Source organism: Bison bison, unplaced genomic scaffold (genome assembly GCF_000754665.1).
Source record: "Bison bison bison isolate TAMUID 2011002044 unplaced genomic scaffold, Bison_UMD1.0 scf7180017864241, whole genome shotgun sequence".
Taxonomy (NCBI): domain Eukaryota; kingdom Metazoa; phylum Chordata; class Mammalia; order Artiodactyla; family Bovidae; genus Bison; species Bison bison.
This window is the reverse complement of record NW_011494813.1, coordinates 2,426,898-2,442,729: the sequence shown is the minus strand read 5'-3', so window position 1 is coordinate 2,442,729 and position 15,832 is coordinate 2,426,898. Positions and strand designations below refer to the sequence as shown.

The window sequence follows — 15,832 nt, the reverse complement described above, 5'->3', positions numbered from 1 at the left end:
GTCAAGGAGTACTTGACAGAGCTAGAAATCTTTCCTGGACCGCTGCTTGAACTTGAACTTGACTCTAGGTGCTGGGAGAAGGAGGGGAAGGAGGGGCGGTTGGGGAGAGGAGAGAGAAGGGAGGGTGGCAGGGAAAGGGGAGCAAAAAAGATGTAAAGGGAAGATCTCAGGCCGCTTTTTGCACCGCCTATTGATGACCTGAAGCTATCAGTATAAATACAGAGCCTCATACATTAGAGGCAGGCATATAGGTTTTAAAAAACGGGATTGTTTATACAGGTGCAGAACAAAGTCTTTCTTTGGAAAAGATTAATGGCAGGGAGACCGCTAGATTTTCTCTAAACAGTCACAAAAACTGTACCCAGCCTCAACGCCAAGCAGGTCATGGCCAGTTTCTTTTTCTTGAAGAAACTGCCTGACCCCAACGATTCATGTTGTTGTTGTTGTTGTTTTAAAACTAGCTCTTTCCTGTTTTTTTTTTTCCCCCTTCCTTCCTACTTTCTTTTCTTCCATCCTTCCCATCCTTCTTTTTCCCTTACTCCCTCTGATCTCTTTCAAGACATATAGCCATTTCCTCTATTTTCCCATTATTTTGTTTTCATTTTCCCTTTCCCTCCATTTCTTTCTAATTATATTTTTATTCTTTCACTCTTTTTTTTTCAAGTCGCAGACTCCTAATGAAGATTAAGAAATGTATCTTCATATACACTGCATGTTAGTATATAACTGCAGTTTGCTTTAACAGGTTTGTAATGACATCTGATATTATACTTTCAAAATGCTTTTACTTTTCCTTCTCTCTCAGTGATTACAAAAACCTCATAAGCTGAACAGTGCTAATATAACATCTGTTTTGAAAAACCAGTTGTTTTGATTGTTTCAGCAAGTCCCCATACACTGCAAATAAAAAAATGAAACCTTTACTTTTGTATTTTAAAAACAAGCACACTGAAAACAATTCCTATTTGCCCATGCTAATAACCTTTGAGATTTGTAACACAAATATACAGGTTTCTATGGCATATATTGATGATTTTGAAATTCTTTTAAGATGTTTTTTTAAGTATGCAGTGGGAGGTGGGTTAAAGTTACATTATCAAACATTAAATACATTTAATAATGGTTAAAACATTAATAATCCCAGCTCTCCTGCTTATTAACTGTATGACCTTTGGCAATTTTTTTTTCAAGGCCCAGATTACTGATATATAATATGAAATATCTATCTTGTTGTGAGGAAGGGGGAGTCTATGAGTAATTGCCTGGGCCACAGCCTGATGCATGAGAAAAAAAATCAATAAATGCTAGTTATTTTTATTACTATGAATTGTGTGATGCCCAACATCACACATCTAATAAGTGTCAGGGTCCAGAACTGACCCAGGGTTTGTAAGCAAGGGCTTGTTCTGGGTTTCAGGCAGCACCAGAGGTTTCTTTTCTTTAACTGCAGGCTTCTGTGGTTCAAGTGCGTGGTCCTATTACCTGACATTTCCCCCAGGCCTCAGAAAAGACCTCACTGAGAGAAACTGATGGGACTACATTAGAGACTTTCTTTCCCCACGTTTTCTCCCCATAAAGCCACAGCAATTCTCCCAGTCTCCCTTGCCCTATTTGAAAACTGCTAAATAAATGTAAATAAAACTCCTAAATCAGTTACTGAAAGGGTTAAATGAAATTGTGGGGAAGCAACACACTAAGTGTAACACTTAGTGCTTAATTTGCTGAAATATAAAATTTGCAGACTCTGGTTTTCTAAAAAGAAAGAATGAGGTCACAGACCACAGGAAAGGCCATTTAATGCCACACACCCACCCTTTCCACCCCCGAAGTAGGTACCAAGGGCATTTAATGCCACATCACTCCAAAGTAAGTGCTGGAGGAAGAAGTTTGAGGCTGTGCAGATCAAATAGTTGAGAGTTTAGGGAGAGTAGGGACTGTGTCTATACTCTTGGACACCAAGTCAAAGCATGTACAAAGTAGGTGCTTAAGAAATGGGAATGCATTTCCCATATGATTTTCCTGGTGGTGTCTCCCCAGATACTCTTGATGTTCTGGGTTGTCCTGTTGGCTGAACAAATTGCCTGTTTCTTTGATCTAGAAAAATAAGAGTCTAGACCAACACTGGCTAATATTATTGATGTCACCAGCCACATGAGGCAACTGAGTACTTGGAATGTGGCTAGTCATGTCCAGTATTGTAAAATACACACTGGAGATTGAAGACAATGTGAAGAAAAGATGTAAAATATCTAATATTTTAAAAACTATACGTCAAACAATGATAATGTTTTGATATATTGGGTTAAAGGAAGTATATTATTAAAAATAATTTTCCATGGCTTTGTATTTTTATAATGTGGCTACTAGACATTGGGATTTACAGATGTGGCTCGCATTATATTTCTCTTGGATAATTCGAGGATTAACGATGCAATTGTGCATTGAGTGTCTAGTGTTTGCTGTGGCAGGTGTTGGTGAGCCCGACTCCCGCCCACTCGGAAGGCACATTCTCGTGGGGAAAAGCACCATAATGTGGGAAGCACGTCTGCTCTCACTAACTCCTGTCATCTCGCCTGCACCCTCCACGTGTACCCTACCCCATCTAATAGGTCCAACCCCAGAACACGGGGAGAAACGCTTCCGGTGGTTTTGGGCTTCTGGTGGGTTTGAATTTCCGCAGCGCTTCTCACGGGGAAAAGTTACATGGAGGCATCCGTTCCGCAGGTAGTTTGGGTCACCCCACAGACAGCGGATGCCAGGGCTCTGGATGCCCAGTTCCTTGGTCTTTTCAGAACATCCCTGGATACAAAGTACGACGTCCACGCGTGGGAGGCTCAGGGTCTGGCAGTGTGCAAGTCACTTTGAGCACAGGTCATGTGGTATACGGTTACACGGTGGGGCGGGACAGTCACGTGGGGAGCATAGCGTTGCCATGTTTCTTTGTCTCGCGAAGCCGGGGAGCTGATTGGGCTCATCCAGCGTGTTCCCACGCTCCCTGACCCGGAAGGAAAGGAACGCTCCTCACATGGACCCTGACGGCCACGTGGTCAGGTGCCTGTGGGAACTGTGGGGCCTGTGAGTTGAGTCTTCTGTTGTTCCGAAGGCAATCGGTCCTCCGCCAGTTATTTATCCAAGATTTGCTGCTAGATTTTTGCCTCTGTGGAGTTCCGTGAGACCTTAGCCCTTTAGAGAGGCTGGGCCTGGGCAGGTCAGGTTTTCGGAGTCTGAAGGTGGAAAAACTGGAGTTAAGAATGAAAAAGGAAATAGGGAATGTGATCAGACCCAGAGACCTGATTTTCTCTGCCATTTAGGACAGAAGAAAAAAAAAAAAGTCCTCAGTAATTTGTCTTGATAACTAAAATGCAGGTGACTTTGAAATAGATTTTTTTAAAAGCTATACGTGTGGGCACTAACCAATATTTCTACAAACTCCAGGTTAGGACTAGAAAGCTGCGGGCCTCCTACAGATGGACTTTCCAGATGGCTTGGCTGTAAAGAACCTGCCTGCCAAGCAGGAGAGGCAGGTTCCATCCCTGGGTTGAGAAGGTGTCCTCTGGAGGAGAGAATGGCAACCCACTCCAGTATTTTTGCCTGGATAATCCCATGGACAGAGGAGCCTGGTAGGCTACAGTCCATGGGGTCGCTGAGAGTAGGACAGGACTTGGCTACTGAACAACAACAAATTCCTGCAAACGACTTTGAATTCTCCATTAGCAGAGTTAAGCAGCCAGCCCAGCTCTCAGGAGGAAACACATGGCAATGGCTTGGCCCCTGGAGGTTTGTCTGCAGAATCCCTGGACTTCACTTATTTGGAGGATCCTGAGGCACAAGTTGGTCTGCGCTGTGATTCATGGGTCTGACAGAAGTCTTATTTTTTAAAAACTCTTTGTGACAGCCTTCCATTCTTAGAAGCTGAGTCTCTAAGAAGTTTTTCTTTTACTGTTGATTTTTATTGGCAATACTTTGAAACTGTGACAATGCTACATTTCCAAAACATCCCTTGAAACGTAGAGGGTCTCTGGTATGTTGCCCCAAGCCTTGGATTTAACTGTGGAGTTAACCTAAAAGAAGATGACATCCTGCCATGTGGCATGTACTGGAAAGAGGCCCCTCTGCTGTGGACATTAGGAGATCTCTGCTTATCACCTCAGTGGCCTTGGGACACTTGCTGGCTGCCTTGGAGCTCTTTCTCTGTGTATAGCCCACCAACCAGGTGGCGGTGAGGGGAACTGCAAACCCATGTGTAAGCTTCCCTGGAAAGTGCAGAACATTGTACAAGGTCAGTTATTACATTGCTGTCTTCATTCTCTTTCCTAGGGACTCATCTTTGTCCTACCCCCTTCTCTCAGTTGTGAGCCCTGCTCTGTGTCACCCTCATGTTAGCAGCCCTCTACCCTCTACCCCCTTCCCCTCAGCGTCTCATCCCCTATTGAACATCAAGTGAAAACTAAATGCCGCCTGGCGCCAGAGGAAGTTGTCCTGTAATAGATACTTCGTGGTGTCAGAGAGCAGGGATCCTGTGCACTTTGTCAACCAGTCCCTTAAAGTCTTCTGTAAAAGGGAGCCTGGCTTATTTACATACAAACTTTGTCTCCCTGGCCCTAAGTCCCTCTCACCTCCAATTCTAAAATGAGCTCCCATAGGGATCAGAGGAAAGGGAGGTGTTTGGGGCAATGTGCGCACTTTTCCTGAATGTTTTGTCCTTTGGATTATTTGTGCTGCTCTGCCCAATTAGCAAGGATAATGAGCCAGTTAGCAGGGGGAAAACGCTGCCCTCTTTAAGTTTCAAAGACGAACTCCTTGAGGATGTTGGAAACAGAAGTAGATAAGGAATCTTCATGCCTGTTTCATCACTCTGTCCCTATTTCTTCTTAAATTGCCACATTTAGGCAACTTCCTTTAGAGAGGAGAGTAGCAGAATTAAAATTAATAAGAAAACAAAAAGACTAAATTGTCAACTCAGTGATGACAGAGACTGTGCCTTGTTCATCTGGGTATTCCCCCTGTCTGTAACAGACAGTACCTAAGTATTTGATCATTGAAAACATTGAAAAACACAGGAACCCGATCTAATCTTCACCCGTAATTACTGGAAGACATACTCAAACCATTATTTGCCCTTCACTTAACCAACTCAATTTACTCCTGTGTGCTCTGCCCCACTATCAGTACTTACAGAGATCCAATTACATTTCTGATTACCTGAATGGATTTATGGAAACTATTTTCTGTTTTTGAATGTAGCTTATATGTCAGTTTACTCATAATGTAGTTGCCACAATCTGAGTGTTAATTCTAAATAATTGAAGAATTATGTTTATTATAAACATCCCAGCAATGAAATTTCTCCTTATAAAAATGAAATCTGGCTTTAAATAGTATCAAGAATTTTTTTTCCTGATTGAAAAAAATTCAGAATTTTTATAAAATTTCAGAGGGTCATAGATCTATAAAGCCTCACATTAAACCTTTATCATAGTGTAAGGGGAGAATGGAGCCCTGAAAGGCCCACACATTTAATGGGTGAGCAGAGCAGGGGATTCAGAGAAAGTAAGGCCATCATCAGAGAGGTGAGAGGAAAACCAAGATTACTGGTTTTGAAAGCAAGGGAGGGGTTTCAGGAAATAATGGGTGGGGACTTCCAGTTGAGGTGGTATGGTAAAGTCACGTTTTGAAGCTGCCCTTGTGCTCCAAGCACATGGCAATGAGTTAAAGTGTAAAAATAGGAAACTCGAAAGGCGCAGCCAGGTTCAAGAGCAAGAAAAATACCCCTGTGGACCAGGAGTAGAACAGAAACTGAATGTTGAGTGCAGTTGGAGCTCCTGGCAGATCCTCCAGGCAAGAGCATCCAGGAGTTGAGTTCCTTTGCAGAAAGGGGGAACATCATTGTCCCCTGTGAGGAGGGGGACTGGTGTGGGTCACTACCTAAATTAGGATGGAGGTCCACCTTAGTGAGTGCAACCACCAAGGAAACAAAGAAAGCAAGCCCAGCTAGCCTACTGGCTCTGTGACTGAATCAGTTTCATTTTTTTTTTTTTTTTTCTCTCTTAATTGTGGGTCGCTTTTTCCTGCTTCTTTGCATGCTTTGGTGCCTTTTGTTTGGAGGGCAGCAGACATTGTGAATTTTGCCTGTTGGTGCTGGATATCTATGTATTCTTATAAATACTATCAATATTCGTTCTGGGATGCAGTTACTTGGAAATAGTGTAATCCTTTTCAGTCTTGCTATTCAGATGGCTCGGTAGAAGGAATCAACGGTGCTCATTCTAAGTTAATTCTTCCCCATACTGAGGGAAGACTCTTCTGAGCACTCAGCCCGAAGCCCTGAGCATAATGGAGGCTTTCCAGTCTGGCTGGAGCATGTGTTATTCCTGGCCCTGTATCCCTACCTGACTCTGTTCCCTTTAATCTTTTTTGGTGAGAGTTCCTTCACCCTCTGGTAGTTTCCTCCTGTGCTTGTGCTGCTCCACTGAAAACTCCAGGGGGACCTCCTGCAGATCTCTGGAGTTCACCCTCTGGGCCCCTGCCTTCTCTCTGGTCTTCTGTTGGGTGGATTCTAGCTGCCTCGTTCTCCCCACTATCTTGGCTCTGGCTTCTCCACTCAGGGGTCTGCCTGGGTTCTCCCTTTCTGCTGCTCACTTTGGAAACATCTGTGATGGCAAGATCTGGGGCAACGGCAATGATTATAGGCCTTTCCTTGTTTCCCATCTCTTAGGGTCCACTGTCCTTTACTGCCTCCTGTCCAATGTTTGGAGAAGCATTGTTTCATCTCTTTTGCCTGTTTTGTGGTTGCTCCAGATGGAAGGGTGAGTCTTAACACTGGAACTCAATTTTGGCCCTAAGTGGAAGTTTTTGAAATTACTCCTTGGTAGGAAACTGGTTTCTTTTTGGTTTGCTTTTAAGGGTTAGAATTGCTTAAGCATGCTTATGTTTTGAGGAAAAATTAAAGATGTTAAAAATATGAGAAACAGGAGTTCCCCAGAGGAGGTGGAAGGAGATGGGAAGGTAGCTTTGATGAGCATAAAATACACCTCTTTGCCTGAAATGAGCTGAAACTAAATAATGTAGGATGCCACTGTAGATCAGGAATGGTTTCTCATAGGAAGTTAAGAGGTTAGCCCCTGTGAGTAGGAATGAGGTATTGAGGTTAACAGAGGTGGGGAATGTGAGGAGTAACCTTTTGGAGAATAGAATAAAGGACTGAGTAGGTGTAAGACCAAGTGTTTCAAAGACTGTTAAGGGCCCTGATGAGGGACTTTCCTGGTGGTCCTGTGGTTGAGACTTCCTTCCAAAGCAGGGGCTGTGGGGTTCGATCTCTGGTCAGAGCTAGGATCCCACTGTGCCTTGGGGCCAACTGCTCCCCCCACCCCCCAAACATAAAGCAGAAGCAATATTGTAACAAAGTCAATAAAGATTTTTAAAAGAGCCCACCTGAAATAAAAGAAAAAAGGGACCTGGTGAGTTTGAGCATTTATTCTCATTAATAAATATGAAGTTTTCTAGCATATTGGTTGATGTATAGTGGTTATTAGAAATAGTTGAATCTTGATAATAAGATGCCCGGTTTACATCTCTGGTAACAAGAAACTGCAAGAATAAGCCGCAAATGGATTCATTATGTTTTGATGAGGTAGAGAGCCAAGTTAGTAATATGGAGTTTAGGGGAGACACTGTTAGGGATTTAGATGAAGCTTCTATAGTTGGGGTCCCGTGGTGCACAGGAGGGAGGCAAAAATGAAAGTGTATTTTAATTTTTTTTTTCTTTTGGGGTTAGTGGAGAGGAAAGGATTTGCAGAGACACAGTACCACTATGTTGCACAAGCTTTGAGGGTGTCACTGACACAGAATTCAATGTGGAAGAACCATATATTCAATTATCATTTATCTATTATTGAGTTTTTAATTGAATATCTGTTTCTTATATTTTTGTAGTTGTGCCTTGGCCTTGCAACCAGAATACATAAATACATGCACATATGCCTACATACATGTAAACTATTCTTCGAAATTTAGGCTACCTGGAGGTATTAGCAGATTTTTTTTCGACATATCCCACAGCAGTTTAGAACAGAGCAAATATTGTGTATTTTAAATCAATGATAGGCCCCCTGATGTCTTGATATTAGTTAGAGGGTACTCACTGGCATGTGATAGATAGTTTAATGGGGGAAAAAGGTAGGGTGGGTCAGATTGGCCCCCAAATGCCCTTATTTTCTCACTAGTATTCCTCTACATTTTATATTAAAGATATTGAGGTTAAGAGAGGCAAAGTCCCTTGCTGAGAAATAGTTGAAGGTGAACTCAGACTTCTAGATTAGGAGTCTAGCTCTGCATTTACCATTTCATGCCCATGATGGTTAATTTCGTGTGTCAGTTTGGCTAGGCCACAGTTCCCAGTTACTTGGTCAAATGTTGTTCTAGATGTTTTTGTGAAGGTATTCCTCTCTCTCTTTTGGATGAGCTTCACTTTGAAACAGATAGACTCTAAGTGAAACAGATCATCCTCTATCATGTGAGTGGGCCTTATCTCATCAGTTGACTGTCTTAATAGAAAAAGACTGACCTCCCTAGAAGAAGAAGAGGAGATTCTGCCAGGAGACCGCCTTCAGACTTGGACTTCATCTCTTCCTTCTGTGTCTAGTCTGCTGGCCTACCCTGCAGATAATGTTCTTAACCAAAAACTGTTGAATCTTAAAGAATTTAGTAAGCAAGATAATGTGTACTATCAGGCACTCCTAAATTGGAAGTGTTATAAAGGGATAGTGAATCTCATAGTCTTTGAAATTTAGTCCTTATTTTAGAAGTCGTGGAAAAATGAATCTAGCCAGGAAGGAAACTGCCCCAGGTAACTGTAAGTATCAATGCACTGACTTTTCATGTTTTTTTTTTTTTAATAGTATTATGCTACTTGGTTGAAAGATGGTGAATTTAATTACAAAGTTTTCTTTACATTGTTTGGTTGGATGTAACGACTGAGTCTCTTTCTCTAATAGAAATATAAATCTCGTACCATAAAAATTCACCCTTTCCAAATATGTAGTTCAGTGGTTTTTAGTATATTCACAACATTGTGCAATCATTTCCATTATGTATTTCCCAAACATTTTTATCATCCCAAACTGAAACCCCGTAACATTTAGCAGTCACTCTTCACCTCCTGGAAACTTCCCTTCCACAACTCCCGGAAACCGCTGATCTCTCAGTCTCTGTGTATTTGTCTATTCTGGACATTATTACATAAATGGAATCATCTAATTACATCTATAAGCCATCTGTATAGTAAACTATAGACCTTTCCATCTTAGTTTATTTCACTAAGTATAATATTTTTCTAGGTTGATCCATATTTTAACATATATTAGTTCTTCATTTTACACGGATGGATAATATTCCGTTGTGTATATATACCAAATTTTGTTTATCCAATCATCAATTGATGGCATTTGGGTTGTATCCACTTTTTGGCTATTATGAATAATGATGCTATGAATATTTGTGTACAAGGTTTGTGTGAACATGTTTCCAAGCCTCTTGGGTATACATCTAGCGGTGGAAATGCCTGGTTGTATGGTAACTTTGTTTAACTTTTTGAGAATCAGGTTGTTTTCCAAAGTGGCTGTACCATTTTACATTTCCAGAAGCAAAGTAGAAAGGTTCCAATTTCTTTGCATCCTCACCAACACTCTTTATTGTGCTTTTTTCTGATTATAGTCATTCGAGTGAGTGTAAAGTGATGTGTCATTTTGGTTTTGATTTGCATTTTCCTGATGACTAACGATGTTCAACATCTTTTTATGTACTTGTTGGCCATCTGTATATCTTTTGTGAAGAAATGTCCATTTGTCCATTTTTAAATTGGATTATTTGTCTTTTTGTGGTTGAATTGTAACTATTCTTTATTTATAATAAAGATTAGGATTACTAGAACCTAATCAAATAATATGATTTGCAAATATGTTCTTCCATCCTGTGGGTTTGTCTTTTCATTTGGTAGTATCCTTTAAAGCACAGAATTTTTATTTTGACAAAGTCTATTTTTTTTCTTTGATTGCTTAGGCTTTGGGTGTCAGGTCTAAGAAACCACTGTATAATCTATGGTCACAGAGATTTACCTCTGTTTTCTTATAAGAGTTTTATAGTTTCAGCGTTTATATCTGTCTCTGTGCTTGATTTGTAGTTACTTTTTGTGTATGGTATGAGGTAGAGATCCAAATTCTTTTCTTTTTTTTTGCCTGTGAATATCTACTTTTCCCAGCACCATTTGTTGAAAAGATTGTTCTTTCCTACTTAGATTTGGTCAAGGTCTCCTTGACCAAAATGAATTGAGGAATATGAGAATAATATTTCTTACCAAATAAGGCAATATTTATGGACCCTCAATTCTGTTCCACTAATCTATATGTCTACTTTTATTCCAGTACCGTAAAGTCTTGATTACTGCATCTTTCTAATCAGTCGCTCAGTCATGTCTGACTCTGCGACCCCATGGACTGCAGCACACAAGGCTATCTTTCTAGTAAGTTTTGAAATTGGGGATGTTTTTCAAGATTGTTCTGGTTATTCTGCCTCCCTTGAATTTCCACCTGAATTTTATGATCAGTCTGTCGGCTTTTCAAACAGCCAGCTGGAATTTTGATAGGAATGGCGTTGAGCCTGTAGACTAACTGGGGAAGAGTATTGCCATCTTCGTTTTAAAGCTTCTGACCCATTAACATAGGATATTCATTCATTTAGATATTTGTTACTATCTTTCAACAGTGCTTTGTAGTTTTCAGAGTATAGCCTTTATACTTCATTTGTTAAATTTAGTCCTAAATATTTTTATTTTATTTTTTTATTAATTACTTTTTCTTGGAGTGTAGTTGCTTTAAAATGTTGTGTTGGCTTCTACTGCAGAGAAAAATGAATCAGCCATACATAGACATATATCCCCTTCCTTTTTGGACTTCCTTCCAATTCAGGCCACCACAGAGCTTAAGTAAAGCTCCCTGTACCATGCATGTGGTCCCATCGCTTGTCTGTTCTATAGATCCTGTCAGGAGCGCACTGTATCTGAGTCAGTCCCAGTCTCCTCGTTCCTCCTACCCAACTCCTTTCCCTCTTGTTATCCATGCATTTGTTTCCTACCTTTGTGTCTGTATTTCTGCCTTGCAGATAAGGTCATCTATACCGTTTTTCTAGATTCCATGTATATGTGTTATTTTCCAATATTTGTTTTTCTCTTTCTGACTCACTTCATGCTGTTTGACAGTCTCTAGGTCCATGCACATCTCTACAAATGACCCAGTTTCATTCCTTTTTATGTCTGAATAATATTCCATTGTATACAATAAATGGAATTGTTTTCTTAATTTCCATTTTGGACTGTTCATTACTAGTGTGTATAAATACAATCTATTTTCGCACATTATTCTTGTACCCTGCAACCTTTCTGTACTCTTTTATTAGTTTCAGTGCTTTTATAGTAGATTGCTGAGGATTTTCTGTATGTAAGTTTGTCATCTTCAAGTAGAGATAGTTTTACTTGTTTCTTTCCAATTTGGATGCCTCTTTCTTTCTTCTTCTACCCCCTCATCCCACCTTCCTGCATCGTTCCCTCTCTCTTGCTTTCTTGCATTTTCTTTTTGGTCTAATTGTCCTTGTTAAAATGTTGAAAACAAGAAGTAACAGTGTAAATCCTTCTCTTATTCTTGATCTTAGGGGAAAAGCATTCATTCTTTCATCAAGAAGTATGATCTTTGTTGTTGATTTTTTATAGATGCATTTTTCATATTGAGGATGTATCATTCTATCCCCAAATTTTTTTTTAATTTTATTTTATTTTTAAACTTTACAATATTGTATTAGTTTTGCCAAATATCGAAATGAATCCGCCACAGGTATACCTGCGTTCCCCATCCTGAACCCTCCACCCTCCTCCCTCCCCTCCCCTCCCTCTGGGTCATCCCAGTGCACCAGCCCCAAGCATCCAGTACCGTGCATCGAACCTGGACTGGCGACTCGTTTCATACATGATATTATACATGTTTCAATGCTATTTTCCCAAATCTCCCCACCCTCTCCCTCTCCCACAGAGTCCATAAGACTGATCTATACATCAGTGTCTCTTGTGCTGTCTCGTACACAGGGTTATTGTTTCCATCTTTCTAAATTCCATATATATGCGTTAGTATACTGTATTGGTGTTTTTCTTTCTGGCTTACTTCACTCTGTATAATAGATTCCAGTTTCATCCATCTCATTAGAACTGATTCAAATGTATTCTTTTTAATGGCTGAGTAATACTCCATTGTGTATATGTACCACAGCTTTCTTATCCATTCATCTGCTGATGGGCATCTATATTTTACCATGAAGGGGATTGGATTTTGCAAAACGCTTTTTATGCATCTATTGAGATAATCATGTGAGTGACTTTTTTGTACTTTATTCAGTTGATATGGTGAAATAATTGGCTTTTGGATGTTGAACTACCAACTTTACATTCCTGGATTAAATCCTAATTGATCATCACATGTAATTCCTTTTTATATAATGCTGGGTTTGGTTTGCTAGTATTTTATTTGTTGCTGTTGTTCAGTCACTAGTCTTGTCTGACTCTTCATGACCCCATAGACTGCAGCATGCCAGTCTTCCTTGTCCTTCACTGTCTTCCGGACTTTGCTCAGATTCATGTCTGTTGAATTGGTGATGCTGTCTAACCATCTTATCCTCTGCTGCCCCCTTCTCCTTTTGCCTTCAGTCTTTCCCTGCATCAGAGTCTTTTTCCTGTGAGTTGGCTCCTAGCCTCAGGTGGCCAAAGTATTGGAGCTTCAGCTTTAGCATCAGCCCTTCCAGTGAATATCCAGGGTTGATTTCCTTTAGGATTGACTGGTTTTATCTCCTTAAAGTCCAAGGGGCTCTCAAGAGTCTTCCTCAGCACCACAATTCAGAAGCATCAATTCTTTGGCACTAAGCCTTCCTTATGGTCCAACTCTTGGTTTCTCAAGAGACAAGATATTTGTCTTGTAACAGGATATCTGTGTCTATATCAGTGAAATACGGATTTTGTTTTCTTGGTACATCTTTATGTTCTTGGTATCAGGGTAATACTGGCATCACAGAACAAGTTAGGAAGTGTTCCCTCCACTTCTGCTTTTTGAAAGAGTGTGTGAATGTTCTTTAAATGTTGAGAAGAATTTACAGGCTTTTTTTGTGGGTAATTTTGTGATTACTAATTTAATCTCTTGTCACAAGTCTATTCAGAAATTTTATTTCTTCTTGAATCTGTTTTTGTAGTTTGTGTCTTTGTGTACATATAATTTAGGTTATCTAATTTGATGGCTTACAGTCATTTTTAGTATCTCCTTATAATCCTTTTTATTTTTGTAACTGTATGTGTGTGTGTGTGTGCACACGCACACATGTGCACAGCCGTGTCTGACCAACTCTTTGTGACCTCATGGACTGTAGCCTGCCAGGCTCCTTTGTCCATGGAATTTTCCAGGCAAGAATACTGGAGTGAGTTGCCAGTTCCTCCTCCAGGGGATCTTCCTGACCCAGGAATTGAACCCACATCTCTTGCATCTCCTGTCTTGGCAGGCAGATTCTTTACGACCGCACCACCCGGGAAGCCCATTAATTTTTGTAAAGTCAGTAATAGTGTCCCGTCTTTAATTCTTGATTTTAGTCACTTGAGTCCAGTCTCTTCTTTTCAGTCAGTCTAACTAAAGTTTTGATTTCACTGATCTTTTCAAAGAGCCAACTTTTGGTTTTGTTGATTATTCTTTATTTTCATATTTTATATTTCCACAGTAAGCATTGTTTTCTTCCTTCTGCTTGCATTTGGTTTACTTTACTCTTTCTTCTTCTGGTTTCCTAAATGTGGAAGTTTAGGTTATTGATTTGAAGTCTTTTTTTTTGTTAGTATAGGCATTTACAGGGGTGGTGAATAATTTTACATGTCAGCTTGGGCTAAGCTATCTCCTAGATAGCTGGGAGAACAGTGTTTCTGGATGCATCCGTTTGGGTCTCTCCCGAAGAGATTGATACTTAAATCAGTAGACTACCTAAATGTGATGGTCCTCACTAATGTAGATGGACATTATCCAATCCCTTGAAGGGTCTGATTAGAACAAAAAGGTGGAGGAAGGGTAAGTTCACTCTTTCTTCTTGAGTTGAGATATCCATCTTCTCCTTGCCCTTGGACATCAGCCATCCTGGTTCTTGGACCTTGAAAGTGAAAGTGAAAGTGAAGTCGCTCAGTCGTGTCCGACTCTTTGCTACCCCATGGACTGTAGCCCACCAGGCTCCTCCATCCATGGAATTTTCCAGGCAAGAGTACTGGAGTGGGTTGCCATTTCCTTCTCCAGAGGATCTACCCCACCCAGGGATCAAACCCAGGTCTCCCGCATTGCAAACAGATGCTTTTACCATCTGAGCCACGAGGGAAGCTTGGACCTTGAGACAGACTGAATTACACTACCTAGTTTCCTGGTTCTCCAGCTTGTACAGGGCAAGTGTGGGACTTCTCAGCTTCCATAATCCTGTGAGCCAATTCCTATAATAAATCTTCTGTTGTATGTATCCTGTTGGGTTTTGTTTCTCTGGAGAACCCTAATACAAATATCCTTCCATGTATGGACCATGCTTTATTGTTTCTTTGCATGCCTCGTGATTTTTTTTAGATAATCAGACATTTAATGTAATGTGGCAATTCTGGAAATCAGAGTTTCTTCCTCCCCAGGGTTTTCTATTGTTTATTTTTGGTTTTGTTTGTTTAGTAACCTTTCTGCAGCAATCCCATGAAGCCGGCATTCTTTTTTGTGTTTCTACTTGGTTTCCACTTGATTATCATAGTGGTCTGCTGATTAGATAGGGATTTCCTTACATACCTGGAACCAAAACATTTCCCAGTCTTTGCTGAGGGGCTCTCTGTGTGTTTTGAAGTACAGCTTCAAACCTTCATCCCTTAATCAGACAGGTTCTGCCTTAACCTTCTCTTCCTATTTGCACAGAACCTCCAGATCATCCAGAATTTAGGCCCTAAATTCAGGTCTTTCTTAAGCATGTACACGGCTCTGGGAATGTGCACAGAGCTACTTGTGTTTGTGGCTTTCTTAATTCCCAGAAGCATGGCAGAGCTTTTCAAAGCCCACAAAGATTCTCCTTCCCAAGCTTTTCCTTTTAACATTTTTGGTTAGCCTATTATTTTCCCCAAGCTTTATTCACCACCTTAGGCAGCTTCAGAGTTGAGCAGCTGCCTGTAATTTTTGACGAATGCACCTGGAGGAGAGACTTTTTGCACTGGTTGAGCTGAGTGAGGTCAAATAAAGGCATCACTTCAAGTGGGGTCTTCTAGGGAACTAACAGGTCAGATAACGACATTTCTCTTGGAATGAAAGTTAACAGAGCCCCACCTCATTCTTCTCCCTCCAGCAGCTGCCAGTCTGCTGATTTTTTTTTAAATTATTTATTTTTAACTGAAGGATAATTGTTTTACGATATTGTGTTGTTTTTTTGCCATATATCCATATGAATCAGCCATCAGATCAGATCAGATCAGTCGCTCAGTCGTGTCCGACTCTTTGCGACCCCATGAATCGTAGTCACCCTGTTTATTTAACTTATATGCAGAGTACATCATGAGAAACGCTGGACTGGAAGAAACACAAGCTGGAATCAAGATTGCCTGGAGAAATATCAATAACCTCAGATATGCAGATGACACCACCCTTATGGCAGAAAGTGAAGAGGAACTCAAAAGCCTCTTGATGAAAGTGAAAGTGGAGAGTGAAAAAGTTGGCTTAAAGCTCAGCATTCAGAAAACGAAGATCATGGCATCTGGTCCCAT

The 15,832-nt window shown here is 40.6% G+C and overlaps 1 long non-coding RNA gene across 2 annotated transcripts in view; it reads left to right on the top strand.

The window, feature by feature from the left end:
• The window catches only part of LOC104993643, a 5,669-nt gene extending 2,105 nt beyond the window's left edge, over positions 1-3,564 (top strand). The window contains exons 3-4 of one of the 2 annotated variants that reach the window (XR_825851.1): positions 665-745; positions 3,436-3,564. This is a non-coding gene — a long non-coding RNA (uncharacterized LOC104993643). The remainder of the gene's footprint in view (positions 1-664; positions 746-3,435) is intronic. The other variant, XR_825852.1, reaches the window with a different exon arrangement.
• The last annotated feature ends 12,268 nt before the right edge of the window (positions 3,565-15,832 follow it).